The 21203-nt window shown below is 45.2% G+C and overlaps 1 long non-coding RNA gene across 1 annotated transcript; it reads right to left on the minus strand.

Moving 5' to 3' along the window:
- Window positions 1-512: 512 nt before the first annotated feature.
- LOC309495310 lies at window positions 513-3279 on the minus strand. Its single transcript, XR_014204612.1, has 2 exons — window positions 2130-3279; window positions 513-1103 (listed from the first exon to the last, which is right to left on the minus strand). It is a non-coding gene; the product is annotated as an uncharacterized lncRNA (long non-coding RNA).
- Window positions 3280-21203: the final 17924 nt, after the last annotated feature.

Raw genomic sequence — 21203 nt, forward strand, 5'->3', positions numbered from 1 at the left:
ACTTTCAAGTTAAACTGTAAATTTAGGGTTTTATAAAGTTATTTTATAATAATGCTGTCTATCTATAGTAATTATCTTTGAATATATAGTTTTTCTGTGTATAATAACTATGAAGTTATGTATAAAAATGCATTAAATACATAAATTCAAATACAAAGTTTGTATATTTACAGTTTTAAGGCATTTCCAATTTCACAACTTTGACCAATCTCTAATTAAGTACTTAATAATAGCAAATGTACAGTCAATTTCTGTTAAATTAATTAAACGTATAAGTACAAAATACCTGCACATTTACAGTATTACTCATTAAACAAACACTGAACATCAAGATATGTGAATGATAGGAAATACAATCTTAGTATATAATTTAGAACATGTAAAAATATCTACATTAAAAGGCAATTGCTGTATGCCTTTATACTCTAATATAACTTATTTTACACATTTACAATTACATTTTATCCAAAGTGACTTAAAAATTAAGAGAGCAATAGAAGCAACAAGTGCAGTGACAAGTCCCAGTTAGTGTAGCACAGTACACAAGTTTATTTATTTATTATTAAAACAAAGATTTAGTATTATTGGGTCAAGTGTTTATGAAAAGATGGATCTTTAGCAGTTTTTTGAAAATGTGTTGAGTTGGGCAGGTCATCCCACCAGCAGGGAACAGTCCAGGGAAAGGTCAGTGAAAGTGGTTTTGTGTCTCTTTGGGATGATGGCACCACAAGGCGACGTTCACTTGCAGAACACAAGCTTCTGGAGACACATAGATCTGAAGCAGTGAGTTTAGGTCTTGCTGCAGCATCTGGATCAGTTGCAGAGGTTTGACTGATGCTGGAAGGCCTGCCAGGAGAGCATTACAATAGTCCAGATTGGATAGAACAAGAGCTTAGACAAGGAGTTGTGTGGCTCCGATAGGAAGGGCCGGATCTTTCTGGTGTTGTATAAGGCAAATCAGCAGGATCGCATGGTTTGGCTGAAAGTGAAACCATAAGCAGTTCTGTCTTGGCAAGGTTAAATTGAAGGTGAAGGTCATTCATCCAGCAAGAATTTTCCATCAGGTAGGCTGAGATGCGAGCAGCAACCGTCAGATCCTCTGGCTGGAATGAAAGGTAGAGATATGTGTCATTAAGTGATAGGAAAACCCATGTTTCTAAATGACAGAGCCTAGTTACAATACAAAAAAAAAGAAAAAGATAATAGATGGGTGGAATCTAACACAATCGTGGTCTTACTGAAGCAAAACCAAACCTTGTGCAGCTCCAGTGGCCTCACAAGGATCAAATGAATATTCACATGGGAAAATATAGTATAAAACAAATTAAATTTTCTGCCACTTTTAGTGCAATCATATGGAATCAGAAGACTCGGCCATTACAATATTTTAAATTACTTCTTCCCATACCTTGTTTGCCATGATCATTCTGCTTTTTTTTTACAACTCAGTATTACATTTGCACATGTCAGAATATGTTCCACTGGGACAATGCAAAACCTCAACTGACGTGTTGGCAAGCATGCAGCCAGAATATGCAATTTATCATGTGGTGTTCATATTCTAGCCTCATGTGTTTTCCTGTATCATCAACGAGTACAGTATTTACTGAATTCGTTTTCTTAACGGTCTTGATAGCCACGTCAACCCTTATGAAAATTAACTATGGTTAACCAAAAAAAAAACCTTGGTAACGTTAGGCCTATTTGTAGTATAACTGTGGTTATTAAAAATGGTAATAAAATCCGCCAAAAACGTGGTTACTATTTTTTAAGAGAAGAGTTTTCAGCTTCCAGACAGTGTTTAAAAATGTCCCGCCATTTAAGAGATTGATTTACTGACAGATACTATCGCGTATTAACAAAGATTTTATAACATTACACAATTAAACAGACTTTATGTATAACAAGTCTACGAAAGCTTGTTTTAGGTCTTTTGAGGTGTGGGTTCAACTGATCTTTCTTAAAACAGATGGAAAATGTAAAGATGCATATGCTACATTTTCAGTGTTTTGCCTCCAGCTCTCGCCAGTTAACTGAACATCATTTAAAATGCTAACGTTAGCTTGAAAACTGTAACGTAAACTTAACACAAATGTAATATAAAATATCGTTCACATGCAGACTCTTACCTCAGCCGGTGATCGGTTGGCATGATGTCCGCTGTGACGAACCAGGCTCACTGAAAAGGGTGTTATTTCCGAAGAATCCAAACCAATGATATTATATAGATCAGTGATCCAAACGGACTGACTGACAACAGGACTCCTGCTCACGGCTGCTCTCGACGAATACGATTGCTTTGAACCACTGTTAATCTCACAATCCACTTCACGAGAGTAGACTGAATTCAAATCTCCCGCTTGCCCTTGATACAGATCCAAAGTCGACTGATCAGCTAACTGTTGTGGGCGGGACTAAACAGCGGAAACGTAATGGCGGCGAATTTGAATCTGCGTCATCGCGTGGGCACACACACACACACACACACACAAAGCCCTGAATGTGCAACAACGGAGATTTGGAAAAATATTAATAAAATATACATGAAATTATGGGAGAATAAGACAATGAAATAATGATCAAAATGAGCATCTATTTGCAAGACAAGATTAAAAGACTATATGCAATAAAAAAGAATTCAATACAGGTCTACTGTAGCCTATGTAGGGTAGGCTACTGTATGTACAAATACTATTATTTAACCTTAAAAAAAACTCACTTTAACCCCCACATGCTTAATAATCTGTAAGGACAACATATTGAATAGATGCAGATTTCTTCAGTTATACCTTCTTTTCTTTGTTTTCTAATTTCACAGAAAAAAATCTGTAAAATATTACTTTGTAAAAATACAGACAAGTTCCTTTTAAAAAACGTAAAATTGATGTAAAACCAAAATACAAGCAAGCAATTACCTGTAAATTTAATAGTGGACCTTTAAATTACAGCAAATATCTGTAAAATAACAGGCATTCACTATAATGACAAAACGGTAAAATTCTGTAAAAAAAAATACAGACCATTACCTGTAAAATTACACTTTTTTTTACAGTGTAGGCAACATAAATAAAACCCCAAAATGTAGAAATTTACATTATTTATTTACTTAAGAACAATCAAATAGTACAAGAACAAAAATAAGACAAAAAACTGAACAGAAAAAAAAACAATTAATCTTTTTGATCAGCTCCGTGAGCTTCGAATTGATACATGTGCCTATCTGAGCTAGGCATCATGTATGACAGTTGCCAAAGTGAAATATGAGCTACAAAATGACCATCCTGCCATGAGCTATATAGGAGACATATCTTGTATACATATAGGGCTTATATGTATAAAGAAGCAATACAGGAGACCTATATGGCCTGTATATGCACATATATGCACCTCAATTTTGCCTATATGTGGCATATATACGCATATATGCAGCATATATATTATCATATATGTGCATATATGCTGTATATATGCAGCATATATGCTGTATATATGCAGCATATATGTGCATATAAACTGCATATAGGTTTCATATATGCGCATATATCCTCATATAGATTCTTTCCATGTGGGCATGAGAACAGCGGAGTGTGTGTGGACAGAACTGCATGAGAACAGCGGAGTGTGTGGACAGAAGTGCAGAACAGCGGAGTGTGTGTGGACAGAAGTGCATGAGAACAGCGGAGTGTGTGTGGACAGAAGTGCATGAGAACAGCGGAGTGTGTGTGGACAGAAATGCATGAGAACAGCAGAGTGTGTTTGGACAGAAGTGCATGAGAACAGCAGAGTGTGTGTGGACAGAAGTGCATGAGAACAGCAGAGTGTGTGTGGACAGAAGTGCAGAACAGCAGTGTGTGTAGACAGAAGAGCAGAACAGCGGAGTGTGTTTGGACAGAAGTGTATAGAACAGCGGAGTGTGTGTGGACAGAAGTGCATGAGAACAGCGGAGTGTGTGTGGACAGAAGTGCATAACAGCGGAGTGTGTGTGGACAGAAGTGCATGAGAACAGCAGAGTGTGTGTGGACAGAAGTGCATGAGAACAGCAGTGTGTGTGTGGACAGAAGTGCAGAACAGCAGAGTGTGTGTGGACAGAAGTGCATGAGAACAGCAGAGTGTGTGTGGACAGAAGTGCAGAACAGCGGAGTGTGTGTGGACAGAAGTGCATGAGAACAGCGGAGTGTGAGTGTGGACAGAACTGCATGAGAACAGCGGAGTGTGTGGACAGAAGTGCAGAACAGCGGAGTGTGTGTGGACAGAAGTGCATGAGAACAGCAGATTGTGTGTGGACAGAAGTGCAGAACAGCAGAGTGTGTGTGGACAGAAGTGCATATGAGAACAGCAGAGTGTGTGTGGACAGAAGTGCAGAACAGCGGAGTGTGTGTGGACAGAAGTGCATGAGAACAGCGGAGTGTGTGTGGACAGAAGTGCATGAGAACAGCGGAGTGTGTGTGGACAGAAGTGCAGAACAGCGGAGTGTGTGTGGACAGAAGTGCATGAGAACAGCAGAGTGTGTGTGGACAGAAGTGCATGAGAACAGCAGAGTGTGTGTGGACAGAAGTGCAGAACAGCAGAGTGTGTGTGGACAGAAGTGCATGAGAACAGCGGAGTGTGTGTGGACAGAAGTGCATGAGAACAGCAGAGTGTGTGTGGACAGAAGTGCATGAGAACAGCAGTGTGTGTGTGGACAGAAGTGCATGAGAACAGCGGAGTGTGTGTGGACAGAAGAGCAGAACAGCGGAGTGTGTGTGGACAGAAGTGCATGAGAACAGCAGTGTGTGTGTGGACAGAAGTGCATGAGAACAGCGGAGTGTGTGTGGACAGAAGAGCAGAACAGCGGAGTGTGTGTGGACAGAAGTGCATGAAAACAGCAGAGTGTGTGTGGACAGAAGTGCATGAAAACAGCAGAGTGTGTGTGGACAGAAGTGCAGAACAGCAGAGTGTTTGTGGACAGAAGTGCATGAGAACAGCGGAGTGTGTGTGGACAGAAGTGCATGAGAACAGCGGAGTGTGTGTGGACAGAAGAGCAGAACAGCGGAGTGTGTGTGGACAGAAGTGCATGAGAACAGTGGAGAGTGTGTGGACAGAAGTGCATGAGAACAGCGGAGTGTGTGTGGACAGAACTGCATGAGAACAGCAGAGTGTGTGTGGACAGAAGTGCATGAAAACAGCAGAGTGTGTGTGGACAGAAGTGCATGAGAACAGCAGAGTGTGTGTGGACAGAAGTGCATGAGAACAGCAGTGTGTGTGTGGACAGAAGTGCAGAACAGCAGAGTGTGTGTGGACAAAAAACGCATGAGAACAGCAGAGTGTGTGTGGACAGAAGTGCAGAACAGCGGAGTGTGTGTAGACAGAAGTGCATGAGAACAGCAGAGTGTGTGTGGACAGAAGTGCAGAACAGCAGAGTATGTGTAGACAGAAGTGCATGAGAACAGCAGAGTGTGTGTGGACAGAAGTTTATGAGAACAGCAGAGTGTGTGTGGACAGAAGTGCAGAACAGCAGAGTGTGTGTGGACAAAAGTGCATGAGAACAGCGGAGTGTGTGTGGACAGAAGAGTAGAACAGCGGAGTGTGTGTGGACAGAAGTGAATGAGAACAGCGGAGTGTGTGTGGATAGAAGTGCATGAGAACAGCGGAGAGTGTGTGGACAGAAGTGCATGAGAACAGCGGAGTGTGTGTGGACAGAACTGCATGAGAACAGCAGAGTGTGTGTGGACAGAAGTGCAGAACAGCGGAGTGTGTGTGGACAGAAGTGCATGAGAACAGCAGAGTGTGTGTGGACAGAAGTGCATGAGAACAGCAGTGTGTGTGGACAGAAGTGCATGAGAACAGCAGAGTGTGTGTGGACAGAAGTGCATGAGAACAGCGGAGTGTGTGTGGACAGAACTGCATGAGAACAGCGGAGTGTGTGTGGACAGAAGTGCAGAACAGCGGAGTGTGTGTGGACAGAAGTGCATGAGAACAGCGGATTGTGTGTGGACAGAAGTGCATGAGAACAGCAGAGTGTGTGTGGACAGAAGTGCAGAACAGCAGAGTGTGTGTGGACAGAAGTGCATGAGAACAGCAGAGTGTGTGTGGACAGAAGTGCAGAACAGCGGAGTGTGTGTGGACAGAAGTGCATGAGAACAGCGGAGTGTGTGTGATCAGAAGTGCATGAGAACAGCAGAGTGTGTGTGGACAGAAGTGCAGAACAGCAGAGTGTGTGTGGACAGAAGTGCATGAGAACAGCAGAGTGTGTGTGGACAGAAGTGCAGAACAGCGGAGTGTGTGTGGACAGAAGTGCATGAGAACAGCGGAGTGTGTGTGGACAAAAGTGCATGAGAACAGCGGAGTGTGTGTGGACAGAAGAGCAGAACAGCGGAGTGTGTGTGGACAGAAGTGCATGAGAACAGCGGAGAGTGTGTGGACAGAAGTGCATGAGAACAGCGGAGTGTGTGTGGACAGAACTGAATGAGAACAGCAGAGTGTGTGTGGACAGAAGTGCATGAGAACAGCAGTGTGTGTGTGGACAGAAGTGCAGAACAGCAGAGTGTGTGTGGACAGAAGTGCATGAGAACAGCGGAGTGTGTGTGGACAGAAGTGCATGAGAACAGCGGAGTGTGTGTGGACAGAAGTGCATGAGAACAGCGGAGTGTGTGTGGACAGAACTGCATGAGAACAGCGGAGTGTGTGGACAGAAGTGCAGAACAGCGGAGTGTGTGTGGACAGAAGTGCATGAGAACAGCGGAGTGTGTGTGGACAGAAGTGCATGAGAACAGCGGAGTGTGTGTGGACAGAAATGCATGAGAACAGCAGAGTGTGTTTGGACAGAAGTGCATGAGAACAGCAGAGTGTGTGTGGACAGAAGTGCATGAGAACAGCAGAGTGTGTGTGGACAGAAGTGCAGAACAGCAGTGTGTGTAGACAGAAGAGCAGAACAGCGGAGTGTGTTTGGACAGAAGTGCATAAGAACAGCGGAGTGTGTGTGGACAGAAGTGCATGAGAACAGCGGAGTGTGTGTGGACAGAAGTGCATAACAGCGGAGTGTGTGTGGACAGAAGTGCATGAGAACAGCAGAGTGTGTGTGGACAGAAGTGCATGAGAACAGCAGTGTGTGTGTGGACAGAAGTGCAGAACAGCAGAGTGTGTGTGGACAGAAGTGCATGAGAACAGCAGAGTGTGTGTGTACAGAAGTGCAGAACAGCGGAGTGTGTGTGGACAGAACTGCATGAGAACAGCGGAGTGTGTGGACAGAAGTGCAGAACAGCGGAGTGTGTGTGGACAGAAGTGCATGAGAACAGCAGAGTGTGTGTGGACAGAAGTGCAGAACAGCAGAGTGTGTGTGGACAGAAGTGCATATGAGAACAGCAGAGTGTGTGTGGACAGAAGTGCAGAACAGCGGAGTGTGTGTGGACAGAAGTGCATGAGAACAGCGGAGTGTGTGTGGACAGAAGTGCATGAGAACAGCGGAGTGTGTGTGGACAGAAGTGCAGAACAGCGGAGTGTGTGTGGACAGAAGTGCATGAGAACAGCAGAGTGTGTGTGGACAGAAGTGCATGAGAACAGCAGAGTGTGTGTGGACAGAAGTGCAGAACAGCAGAGTGTGTGTGGACAGAAGTGCATGAGAACAGCGGAGTGTGTGTGGACAGAAGTGCATGAGAACAGCGGAGTGTGTGTGGACAGAAGAGCAGAACAGCGGAGTGTGTGTGGACAGAAGTGCATGAGAACAGTGGAGAGTGTGTGGACAGAAGTGCATGAGAACAGCGGAGTGTGTGTGGACAGAACTGCATGAGAACAGCAGAGTGTGTGTGGACAGAAGTGCATGAAAACAGCAGAGTGTGTGTGGACAGAAGTGCATGAGAACAGCAGAGTGTGTGTGGACAGAAGTGCATGAGAACAGCAGTGTGTGTGTGGACAGAAGTGCATGAGAACAGCGGAGTGTGTGTGGACAGAAGAGCAGAACAGCGGAGTGTGTGTGGACAGAAGTGCATGAGAACAGCAGAGTGTGTGTGGACAGAAGTGCATGAAAACAGCAGAGTGTGTGTGGACAGAAGTGCAGAACAGCAGAGTGTTTGTGGACAGAAATGCATGAGAACAGCGGAGTGTGTGTGGACAGAAGTGCATGAGAACAGCGGAGTGTGTGTGGACAGAAGAGCAGAACAGCGGAGTGTGTGTGGACAGAAGTGCATGAGAACAGTGGAGAGTGCACAGAAGTGCATGAGAACAGCGGAGTGTGTGTGGACAGAACTGCATGAGAACAGCAGAGTGTGTGTGGACAGAAGTGCATGAAAACAGCAGAGTGTGTGTGGACAGAAGTGCATGAGAACAGCAGAGTGTGTGTGGACAGAAGTGCATGAGAACAGCAGTGTGTGTGTGGACAGAAGTGCAGAACAGCAGAGTGTGTGTGGACAAAAGTGCATGAGAACAGCAGAGTGTGTGTGGACAGAAGTGCAGAACAGCGGAGTGTGTGTAGACAGAAGTGCATGAGAACAGCAGAGTGTGTGTGGACAGAAGTGCAGAACAGCAGAGTATGTGTAGACAGAAGTGCATGAGAACAGCAGAGTGTGTGTGGACAGAAGTTTATGAGAACAGCAGAGTGTGTGTGGACAGAAGTGCAGAACAGCAGAGTGTGTGTGGACAAAAGTGCATGAGAACAGCGGAGTGTGTGTGGACAGAAGAGCAGAACAGCGGAGTGTGTGTGGACAGAAGTGAATGAGAACAGCGGAGTGTGTGTGGACAGAAGTGCATGAGAACAGCGGAGAGTGTGTGGACAGAAGTGCATGAGAACAGCGGAGTGTGTGTGGACAGAACTGCATGAGAACAGCAGAGTGTGTGTGGACAGAAGTGCAGAACAGCGGAGTGTGTGTGGACAGAAGTGCATGAGAACAGCAGAGTGTGTGTGGACAGAAGTGCATGAGAACAGCAGTGTGTGTGGACAGAAGTGCATGAGAACAGCAGAGTGTGTGTGGACAGAAGTGCATGAGAACAGCGGAGTGTGTGTGGACAGAACTGCATGAGAACAGCGGAGTGTGTGTGGACAGAAGTGCAGAACAGCGGAGAGTGTGCGGACAGAAGTGCATGAGAACAGCGGAGTGTGTGTGGACAGAACTGCATGAGAACAGCGGAGTGTGTGTGGACAGAAGTGCATGAGAACAGCAGAGTGTGTGTGGACAGAAGTGCAGAACAGCAGAGTGTGTGTGGACAGAAGTGCATGAGAACAGCAGAGTGTGTGTGGACAGAAGTGCATGAGAACAGCGGAGTGTGTGTGGACAGAAGTGCATGAGAACAGCGGAGAACACGGAGAACACACTTCTGTGTGTGGACAGAAGTGCAGAACAGCGGAGTGTGTGTGGACAGAAGTGCATGAGAACAGTAGAGTGTGTGTGGACAGAAGTGCATGAGAACAGCGGAGTGTGTTTGGACAGAAGTGCATGAGAAAAGCAGAGTGTGTGTGGACAGAAGTGCAGAACAGCGGAGTGTGTATGGACAGAAGTGCATGAGAACAGCGGAGTGTGTGTGGACAGAACTGCATGAGAACAGCGGAGTGTGTGTGGAAAGAAGAGCAGAACAGCGGAGTGTGTGTGGACAGAAGTGCAGAACAGCGGAGTGTGTGTGGACAGAAGTGCATGAGAACAGCAGAGTGTGTGTGGACAGAAGTGCAGAACAGCAGAGTATGTGTAGACAGAAGTGCAGAACAGCAGAGTGTGTGTGGACAGAAGTGCATATGAGAACAGCAGAGTGTGTGTGGACAGAAGTGCAGAACAGCAGAGTGTGTGTGGACAGAAGTGCAGAACAGCGGAGTGTGTGTGGACAGAAGTGCATGAGAACAGCGGAGTGTGTGTGGACAGAAGTGCAGAACAGCAGAGTGTGTGTGGACAGAAGTGCATATGAGAACAGCAGAGTGTGTGTTGTTGTGGCAGTTTAATTCACTAAACAATCATCTTTGGCATAAGAGATAGTCTGGAATCAAATGATCATTAAAAAGTAATTTATTGTCTTGCAAGAGGCCCAATTGCCACACAGAGGTAGACAGTACAGTCTGTGAAACAAGTGCGACCAGGAGGGAGGGGCAGGCCAGTCTTTATACTCTGTTATTGTTATCTTCCAAGGTTCTTTAAACTCCAGAGATGGATAAGACACCACCAGTGATCCTATTATACTGAACTTTAGTTTAGCTTAACAGCCTGCAAGTCCTAAATTGGACAGCCCTTTGACCTTAGGGGTCAGGGCTTCGGCGTCTCCCCCTCTTCTCCTGCCTCACAGAAGTTCCACATCAATCATTATATCACATAGTCAGCAACACACATAGTAGTCAATCTAGTGTATGTTAATGAAAATCAAAGTAAGTAATGAAAATCAAAAATCTCCCATTACACTCCTCCCTTTTTATCATTCATTGATAATTGTTTCATCAAAAACACTCACACAGTACTAATAATCATAATGAAACGTACCAAGTTCAAGTCTTACATCACACTTATACTTCTCATTTCTGAATTTCATATAACTGATCATACTCTTAAACTTAGTAGACAAAAAGATTAAAATTAAAACTATTAGGCAAAAACATTAGAATTAAAACTAGTTTGAAAAAAGATTAAAATGAAATAAGCTCAGGCTATTTTTTCAGGGATAGACCCTTAATTTTACAGCAAGCAGATAAAGGTTTATTCTGGAACCGGGCTAGACGAACGAGCTCTGTCATTGCATCCCCAACACTATAGGTCGGACCCTCAGTCATTACAGTATAAACAAAGAAAAGTTAGATTATATTAAGTAGGAAAACAAAACATGCTATAAAAACACAGATAAGTCTGGTTTGGTTCAGCTACCAAATCGGACATCAGGAGACTACAACGGACAGTCCGGACAGCAGAGAGGATTATTGGTGCCCCCCTGCCAACCCTCCCGGACCTGTACTCTTCCAGAGTGAGGAAGAGAGCAGGTAAAATCATCACAGACTCCACTCACCCTGGACACCCCCTGCTCGAACTGTTACCGTCAGGACGGCGACACAGATCACTGGCCACAAGAACATCCAGGCACAGGAACAGTTTCTTTCCACAGGCCATTTCCCTTCTGAACACTTAACATGCCCCCCAAGGCATATGCCTGCAAGTGCAATACTCCCACTGTCTAGTGCAATATTCTCTTAACTCAGGTGATATTTATATTTATATTATTCATACTACTCAAAATACTGTAAATATGTTCATAATCTGTAACATGCACTAGACTCCCACTGTCTAGTGTAATATTGTCTTGTGTAATATTCTCTAACTCAGGTGATATTTATATTTATATTATTCATACTTCTCAAAATACTGTAAATATGTTCATAATCTGTAAATGTTTATTCAGACTAAACCCAACTGTGACCCCCTTTTTTTAACTTTTTATACTATTTTTATTTATTTAATTTTTTTATATATTTTATTCTTAGAATTTGTATTACTATGTTTCTTGTTGTATTTGTATATGTGCACTGGAAGCTTCAGTACCAAGAAAAATTCCTTGTGGGTGCAAGCACACTTGGCAATAAAGCTCTTTCTGATTCTGATTCTGATTCTGATAAAGTAGATAGGAAAACTCCTCATATTCAAACCCTGTCCTTGTATGCCATCTCGTAACACGGATGGCTACTGCTTTTAACCCTCTTTACATATCATCATCGTTCCAAAAAATAAAAACATCATAAAAATTCAACAAAAATGAAATAAGAAAAATAAAACATAAACAAAACATAAACAAAACATTTACATGTTAGTGTAGCTTCCGCTATCACTATCATAGTCACATTTCCCTTCTCAAGTTTCCTCATCAGAAACCACTCCCATTTTTGTCAGTTTCACCCCTGTCCCCGCACTCACCAGTCTCTGTACTGAGCTGGAAACACATTTCAGAATGCATGGCAGGCAAAACAAAATCACCAATCCCATCGCTGATAGCTTGGCGTTTATTGATGTAGAGCTTCCTGCTGTTGCTGTTCCTCCTGGCCTTGTGGTACCGACAGGACCTTTCTGCAGTGATTGGCGTGTACCCACGTAGCTCTTTCTGCGACCTTCACGGCTGTGTACGTTATCAGAAGCACTTGAAATGGCCCCAACCACCTTTTCGCCTTCCAGCTTTTCCTCCTCAGATCACGGATCACCACGAAATCACCAGGTTGGATCTTATGCAGGAATGTCTCTGCTACTCCCCTCTGAGCTGCCTTTACCTGCACAAAAATATTAGACAACAAAGAAGACATTTCTTTGCAATAATTCAACATGTCATTCTCACATACTTCTGTTGATGGCAATCTCTGTTTACCTCCCTCTACCCCCATGAATGGGGGTTTTCCAAACAGTATTTCAAACGGGCTCAAATTTGGTTTGATCCTTTTCCTCATTCTCATGTACATCAGTACAATAGGGAGTGCTTTTACCCACGTGAGTCCAGTTTCCTCACAACACTTTGCCAATTTGTTCTTGATCGTCTGATTCTGTCTCTCAACAGCGCCCCCACTGGCAGGATGATAACTTGTGTGTGTTCTCATATCAATGCCCAAAAACTGACCCACTTGTTTTATTACCTCATTGACAAAATGTGTTCCATTGTCTGAACTGATTTTTCGTGGTATGCCCCACCTGTGTACTATCTCTGTGAGCAGCGCTTTCGCTACAGCCGCCGAATCTTGTTTCGACGTTGGAAACGCCTCAACCCACCGAGACCACATATCCACCATAACCAAACAATATTTTTGTTTTCCACAAGGGGTTAATTCAATGAAATCCATCATTAAATATTCAAAAGGCCCTGATGGTGGCGGTTGAGAGACCACAGGTGTCTTAACTCCTCTTGCTACATTATGTGTGGTGCAAGTGACACATCTGTTACAAAAATTTTCAGCAAATGCTGTGAAACCCTTCGTGAACCATAAATCTTTCATTTGTGTCACCATCCTCCCTTTTCACGCATGGTCAAAACCGTGCGTTAAACGTGCAAAATGTCCATAGAAATGTTTCGGTAAACAAGCAAAGCCACCAACACTCATCCACACATTATCCTTTATGCTGCAGCCTGTGGCCTTCCATAGGTTCTTCTCTGCTGCTGTAGCAAAAGTCTGCATGCTCTGTAAAGAAGTGGGAATGTCAGGGTTATTGTTGTCAGATATCACAGTACATGTTGCTTCTATTGTCTCATTCGCCGCCGCGGCCTTCGCTGCCGCGTCTGCTTTGGCGTTTCCTGCTGATACAGAAGTTTTATCGTTAGTATGCGCTGCGCACTTACATATCGCAATCCTTTGTGGTAACAGAACGGCCTCTAAAAGATCAGATACCAAAGGCATATATCAGTATCGGACGTCCGTCTGACTTTAAGAACTTTCTGTGCTTCCATAGAGCACCAAAATCGTGCGTGACCCCGAAAGCGTATCTCGAGTCTGTGTAAATTGTTACGCATTCGTTTTCCATAATTTTACACGCTTCAGTTAAAGCAACCAATTCAGCTGCTTGCGCCGAATATTTTGATGGCAATTTGCCACTTTTTACAACTTCAAATTCTGTGGTTACCGTATAACCAACCTTATTCTGACCTGTTTGTGGATCTCGCGTCGCCGATCCATCCACAAAGAGGACAGTTTCGCCATCATCCAGTGGCATGTCTGAGAGATCTGGACGAGGTGTGCACACCTGCTCCAGAGCTGTCAGACAGCAATGATGCTCATCTCCGTCTGTTGCTACGGGTAAAAGTGTCGCTGGGTTAAGTGTGGTACAACGTTTAACAGTTATGTTTGGCATATCCAACAGGATTGTGTGATATCTCAACCACCTTGCTGTAGACAAATGTGATGTTTTCTGCTCTTGCAAAATCATGGACACTGAGTGTGGCACATGTAATGTCAGATTACTATACCCCACAAATTCCCTTGAAGCCATCACGGCCTGTTCAGCTGCGGCCACAGCCCGTAAACAGTACGGCAGGCCGGCAGCTACTGGATCGAGCTTTGTTGAAAAATACCCCACAGGTCTCAGTTTATCTCCATGAATTTGCAGGAGCACAGAAGTTGAAAACCCATTTTTCTCATCTACCATTTGCACAAAATCCCGGTCGGCTATAGGCAGGCCCAGGGCAGGAGCCAAAGCCAGTTGCGTTTTCATTTCAGAAAACGCTTCCTCTGCTTCCTTTGTCCAAGTCAGTTTGTCACATGATTTCATCCCTTTCCCTGCAGTAAGGGCTCGTAAGGGCTGCTCAATAATTGCATAATTGGGAATAAATGTACGACAATAAGCACACATTCCCAAAAATGACAATAGCTGTTTCATTGTGACTGGCCTTGGCACCTCCCTGATGCCCTGCACCCTCTTCTCAGAGAGTGATTTACTGTTAGGACTAAGCACATGCCCTAAAAAGGTCACTTCCTGCTTGACAAACTGCAATTTTGACAGGCTGACTTTGTGTCCCTCTCTCGCCAGATGCTTCAAGAGAGACACAGAATCAGCCACACATGTTTTCTCATCACATGCACAGATCAACAAATCATCCACATACTGAAGTAATGCCGTTCCATCTGTCAATTTCAAAGGCTCGAGGCTTCTTCGAAGCGCTTCGTTGTAAGCGGTCGGACTTTCGCAAAATCCCTGACATAATCTCGTAAAGGTATAACCTTTTCCATTAAAATCAAATGCAAACCAGAATTGACTTTTTTCATCCACTGGGACGCTAAAAAAAGCATTAGCCAAATCCACCACAGTGAAGTACTTTGCATTTTGGGGAATTTGGGAGATTATCGTATATGGGTTTGGAACCCGCACCGCTCGGGGAATGATAGCTGCATTCACCGCCTGGAGGTCCTGAACGAAACGGTATTCTGTCTCAGCATTCTTGTCACGAATCTTTTTAACAGGAAAAATCGGAGTGCGCACTGGAGAATCTGGACAGGGAACAATTATTCCTTCTTTTAATAAAGACTCAAACACTGGCAAAATCCCCCGCAATGCCTCCTTTTTTAATGGATATTGCGGTTGACATGGCCTGTAATCAGATTTTGCAGTAATCATAACTGGTTCACAACCCCTGATTAACCCCACATCATATTTATGTTTTGCCCACAGTTCAGGAGGTATTTCTGCCAATGCACTGTGAATGTCAGTGACAGAAATAGCCCCTCCCTTCCTGTTCTCCAATGCACACTTCTCAGTCACTCGTACAGTTCCCCTCACTCCAACCATAAAATCACATGTTGACTGAAAAGCCCCAACTGCTTTGCTGTGTTTTGACCCTTCACCTGTTTCTTCCCAATCAGTGGCTCTCACACATTCTCCCACAAACAGGCCCAAATCTCCCCACGCTTGCTCTGTGGCCTTGGTCCGGATAAGTGTGGAACACTTTCTCCTGCAATCAAAAACAGCCTTTGCTGTTTGTCTGTTAAACTAGCTGAAAGCGCACACACATTTTAGGTCTCGTTTTCTGTACTGTTAAACCAGTTTTCTTCATATTGTGGTTCTCGTTCAATAACAACGTGTGATGTGCAATGCATTTTGTCAGGTGCCATACAATCTGTTTTCCCAGACGTCGTTCGGCTTTTTGCCAGTTTCAGAATCATATTTGCCCAATCTGAATCATTTATCTGCCATTCGTATGCCCATCTTGGGTCAAATTTTAAACAGCACGCCTCAGGATTTTCCTCAATTGATATCCCTGATGGCCCTGCTGTTAATGTCAAATTTAATTCACACATTAAATCTCTGGCCATTAGCGGTGTCGGACAGTTTGTTGAACAGAGGAACGCATGCCTCAATGTTGTTCCCTTTTCTGTCTCACACACTAAGGGCTCCGTGAAATTTTCAAAAATGACATGACCCGAAGCCGACATGCTTTTATACACAGAATCTGTTAATGTCGGCGGGCATGGCAAATCACACGGTCTTATTGTTGAGCGGCAGGCGCCACTATCGACAAGAAAGTTTACAAGTGACCCATTCACTAACATTGGATATCTTGGCATTTGTGAAAACGCCTCACTTTTATACATTTTTAAGCATTCCTCAGAAACATCCATACTCAAAACTTTATCAGATATACATAAAGGTTTGCAAGCATTTTCTTCGTTGCAGAGAGCGGGACAGTGAGAATCAGTGTATGTGTGTGTGTGCGTTTGTTGTGTTAAAATAAAATGTTCACTTCCCTTTTCTTGAGCTGGAAACTGGCCTCCCGTCTGCCGCCTTTCCCTCTCGCGCTCTCCGCACAGCTGCTGGCTTCAATCCGCCTTTGTCGCCTCAGGACAATTTTCAGCCCAATGTCCCTCTTTCTTGCACATTTTGCACTTTGTACACTGTCTCATCATGTGATCGTCCGACTCACACACAAGACACTTCCATTTCTTCTGGTCCCTCTTCTTCTTTTTTTTTGATGGTTGTTGCTTCTTCCATACGGAAATGCCACTTTCGCCAGCTGCATTCCGCCTGTTTGCTGCATCCCGCCCGTCAGCTGCGCGGTTTCTTCCGCGTGCAGCGCGTGCGCCAGTGCATTTGACAGTCTTCCGTGTTTCCACTCGATGTAACTGATTTTCGCTGTCATTGAAATTTCTGGTTTCATGCCTACCAGCTTCAGCTCTTGTGTAGTGGGGCTGAATTCTTGGCAGAATTTGATCAGTTCTTCAGCAAATCTGTCCCCCGCGTCTTCAGGGTTTGGCAGAACTGTCATGCACTCTTTCAAGTCTGACCCGTTCCACGGTCTGTGCACGTACCTAGGCTTTGTCGGTTTCACGGGCTTTTTGGGCTTTTTTGCAGTCTTTACTTGCTTCTTTGGTTCTGGCTCTTTTTCGGATTCCGTCTCTGTCTCTGGCTTTGGCTGTCTTGGCGGAGAGCGGTCAAGGTCGTGGTCAAGCTTCAGGGCTGCCAACCTCTGCTCAGGGACGTGTGTCAGTCCTGCATAAGCCGGCGGAGCATTCTGCGCGCTCGGCGCACTCGGTGCCGGGTTTACATGTGGGAAAACACAAACACAAACAATCCGTTCATTAGCTGGTGTAGGTGTCACATGTCTCTCACATGCATTCATATTTTCCTCACCACATTTCCTCACGCACACGCTGTCAGGTGCCGTGGGCACAGATTTTTCACACACATCACTCTGCTTTTCATTCATAGCCATTTCTTGCTTTTTCTGCATTCTGCATTCTCTCTTTCTTGCTTCTTCCATCCAACATTCAACCGTTGCATCACAGTTTTTACACACATGTCTAGCGCACGCACAGCAGCCTATTGTTTTGTTGCTGCGCTTCTCAATTGACTCTTTAACCACTCTTAATCTTGTGGTGCTTAATGTTCCTTCTTTCGGAAAATCATGATGTCTTATGAGCTTCCCTATGTCTTTCAAGCCCTTTTTCCCATGATTTTTCTTCATTGCACAGTATACCGGTGTGCAGTATTTACTATTAGATGTCCCCATAATGGCTGTTATTCTCCTTCTTTCACTATTGCCTGTGGATTTTACTTCAGCGCGCTCAATCTGACTTTTCACCGTAAATCAGGAAAGGTTGGAGTTAATTTTTCTGCATACTCTCAATTGACTCCCTGGAAGTGTTCCAGTGATCAATTATTTCAGCTCCTATTAATCTCACAATAACGAGTACTCGGCTTCGGTCTGGACAATCGCTCGACCTGCCTAGGTCTCAATTTCCTCGCCCTTTTTAAAAGCCTTCTTTTCCTCGTACCACAGCTCTAGCTTCAGTTCTTAAACACAGCCATTATGGTTCATCCACAAAATTTTCTTTTCCAAATCCCCAAATGAAAAAATAAATTTGCTATCTCTTACCCAAGATTTTCTGTTGCCACCTGGGTTCTTTTCCGAATTCCAGTGGAAGTCCTCCCGGGCCTGAAGCGGCTGGTTCTCCTTCTCTGAACACTTTCGAGGTGAGAGTGAAGCCTATTGCATTCAGGGCGTTTTCCCTCCACCGTCCGCTGATCAGGTCCAGAAGGCCTTTCAAGGAATATCGATCCCAATAATCTGACACCAACTGTTGTGGCAGTTTAATTCACTAAACAATCATCTTTGGCATAAGAGATAGTCTGGAATCAAATGATCATTAAAAAGTAATTTATTGTCTTGCAAGAGGCCCAATTGCCACACAGAGGTAGACAGTACAGTCTGTGAAACAAGTGCGACCAGGAGGGAGGGGCAGGCCAGTCTTTATACTCTGTTATTGTTATCTTCCAAGGTTCTTTAAACTCCAGAGATGGATAAGACACCACCAGTGATCCTATTATACTGAACTTTAGTTTAGCTTAACAGCCTGCAAGTCCTAAATTGGACAGCCCTTTGACCTTAGGGGTCAGGGCTTCGGCGTCTCCCCCTCTTCTCCTGCCTCACAGAAGTTCCACATCAATCATTATATCACATAGTCAGCAACACACATAGTAGTCAATCTAGTGTATGTTAATGAAAATCAAAGTAAGTAATGAAAATCAAAAATCTCCCATTACAGTGTGGACAGAAGTGCAGAACAGCGGAGTGTGTGTGGACAGAAGTGCATGAGAACAGCGGAGTGTGTGTGGACAGAAGTGCATGAGAACAGCGGAGTGTGTGTGGACAAAACTGCATGAGAACAGCGGAGTGTGTGTGGACAGAAGTGCAGAACAGCGGAGTGTGTGTGGACAGAAGTGCATGAGAACAGCGGAGTGTGTGTGGACAGAAGTGCATGAGAACAGCAGAGTGTGTGTGGACAGAAGTGCAGAACAGCAGAGTGTGTGTGGACAGAAGTGCATGAGAACAGCAGAGTGTGTGTGGACAGAACTGCATGAGAACAGCGGAGTGTGTGTGGACAGAAGTGCATGAGAACAGCGGAGTGTGTGTGGACAGAAGTGCAGAACAGCGGAGTGTGTGTGGAGAGAAGTGCATGAGAACAGCGGAGTGTGTGTGGACAGAAGTGCATGAGAACAGCAGAGTGTGTGTGGACAGAAGTGCAGAACAGCAGAGTATGTGTAGACAGAAGTGCATGAGAACAGCAGAGTGTGTGTGGACAGAAGTGCATGAGAACAGCGGAGTGTGTGTGGACAGAAGAGCAGAACAGCGGAGTGTGTGTGGACAGAAGTGCATGAGAACAGCGGAGTGTGTGTGGACAGAAGTGCATGAGAAAAGCAGAGTGTGTGTGGACAGAAGTGCAGAACAGCGGAGTGTGTATGGACAGAAGTGCATGAGAACAGCGGAGTGTGTGTGGACAGAACTGCATGAGAACAGCGGAGTGTGTGTGGAAAGAAGAGCAGAACAGCGGAGTGTGTGTGGACAGAAGTGCATGAGAACAGCGGAGTGTGTGTGGACAGAACTGCATGAGAACAGCGGAGTGTGTGTGGACAGAAGTGCAGAACAGCGGAGTGTGTGTGGACAGAAGTGCATGAGAACAGCGGAGTGTGTGTGGACAGAAGTGCATGAGAACAGCAGAGTGTGTGTGGACAGAAGTGCATGAGAACAGCAGAGTGTGTGTGGACAGAAGTGCAGAACAGCGGAGTGTGTGTGGACAGAAGTGCATGAGAACAGCGGAGTGTGTGTGGACAGAAGTGCATGAGAACAGCGGAGTGTGTGTGGACAGAAGTGCATGAGAACAGCGGAGTGTGTGTGGACAGAACTGCATGAGAACAGCAGAGTGTGTGTGGACAGAAGTGCAGAACAGCGGAGTGTGTGTGGACAGAAGTGCATGAGAACAGCAGAGTGTGTGTGGACAGAAGTGCAGAACAGCGGAGTGTGTATGGACAGAAGTGCATGAGAACAGCGGAGTGTGTGTCGACAGAACTGCATGAGAACAGCGGAGTGTGTGTGGAAAGAAGAGCAGAACAGCGGAGTGTGTGTGGACAGAAGTGCATGAGAACAGCGGAGTGTGTGTGGACAGAAGTGCATGAGAACAGCGGAGTGTGTGTCGACAGAAGTGCAGAACAGCGGAGTGTGTGTGGACAGAAGTGCATGAGAACAGCAGAGTGTGTGGACAGAAGTGCAGAACAGCGGAGTGTGTGTGGACAGAAGTGCATGAGAACAGCAGAGTGTGTGTGGACAGAAGTGCATGAGAACAGCAGAGTGTGTGTGGACAGAAGTGCAGAACAGCAGAGTGTGTGTGGACAGAAGTGCAGAACAGCGGAGTGTTTGTGGACAGAAGTGCATGAGAACAGCAGAGTGTGTGTGGACAGAAGAGCAGAACAGCGGAGTGTGTGTGGACAGAAGTGCATGAGAACAGCAGAGTGTGTGTGGACAGAAGTGCATGAGAACAGCGGAGTGTGTGTGGACAGAAGAGCAGAACAGCGGAGTGTGTGTGGACAGAAGTGCATGAGAACAGCGGAGTGTGTGTGGAAAGAAGTGCATGAGAACAGCGGAGTATGTGTGGACAGAAGTGCAGAACAGCGGAGTGTGTGTGGACAGAAGTGCATGAGAACAGCAGAGTGTGTGTGGACAGAAGTGCAGAACAGCAGAGTGTGTGTGGACAGAAGTGCATGAGAACAGCAGAGTGTGTGTGGACAGAAGTGCAGAACAGCGGAGTGTGTATGGACAGAAGTGCATGAGAACAGCGGAGTGTGTGTGGACAGAACTGCATGAGAACAGCGGAGTGTGTGTGGAAAGAAGAGCAGAACAGCAGAGTGTTTTTGGACAGAAGTGCATGAAAACAGCAGAGTGTGTGTGGACAGAAGTGCATGAGAACAGCAGAGTGTGTGTGGACAGAAGTGCATGAGAACAGCAGAGTGTGTGTGGACAGAAGAGCAGAACAGCGGAGTGTGTGTGGACAGAAGTGCATGAGAACAGCGGAGTGTGTGTGGACAGAAGTGCATGAGAACAGTAGAGTGTGTGTGGACAGAAGTGCAGAACAGCAGAGTGTGTGTGGACAGAAGTGCAGAACAGCGGAGTGTATGTGGACAGAACTGCATGAGAACAGCAGAGTGTGTGTGGAAAGAAGTGCAGAAAAGCAGAGTATGTGTAGACAGAAGTGCATGAGAACAACAGAGTGTGTGTGGACAGAAGTGCATGAGAACAGCGGAGTGTGTGTGGACAGAAGAGCAGAACAGCGGAGTGTGTGTGGACAGAAGTGCATGAGAACAGCGGAGTGTGTGTGGACAGAAGTGCATGAGAACAGCGGAGTGTGTGTGGACAGAAGTGCAGAACAGCGGAGTGTGTGTGGACAGAAGTGCATGAGAACAGCAGAGTGTGTGTGGACAGAAGTGCACGAGAACAGCAGAGTGTGTGTGGACAGAACTGCATGAGAACAGCGGAGT

The sequence above is a fragment of the Leuciscus leuciscus genome, assembly GCF_965113295.1.
Source record: "Leuciscus leuciscus genome assembly, chromosome: 3".
Lineage (NCBI taxonomy): Eukaryota > Metazoa > Chordata > Actinopteri > Cypriniformes > Leuciscidae > Leuciscus > Leuciscus leuciscus.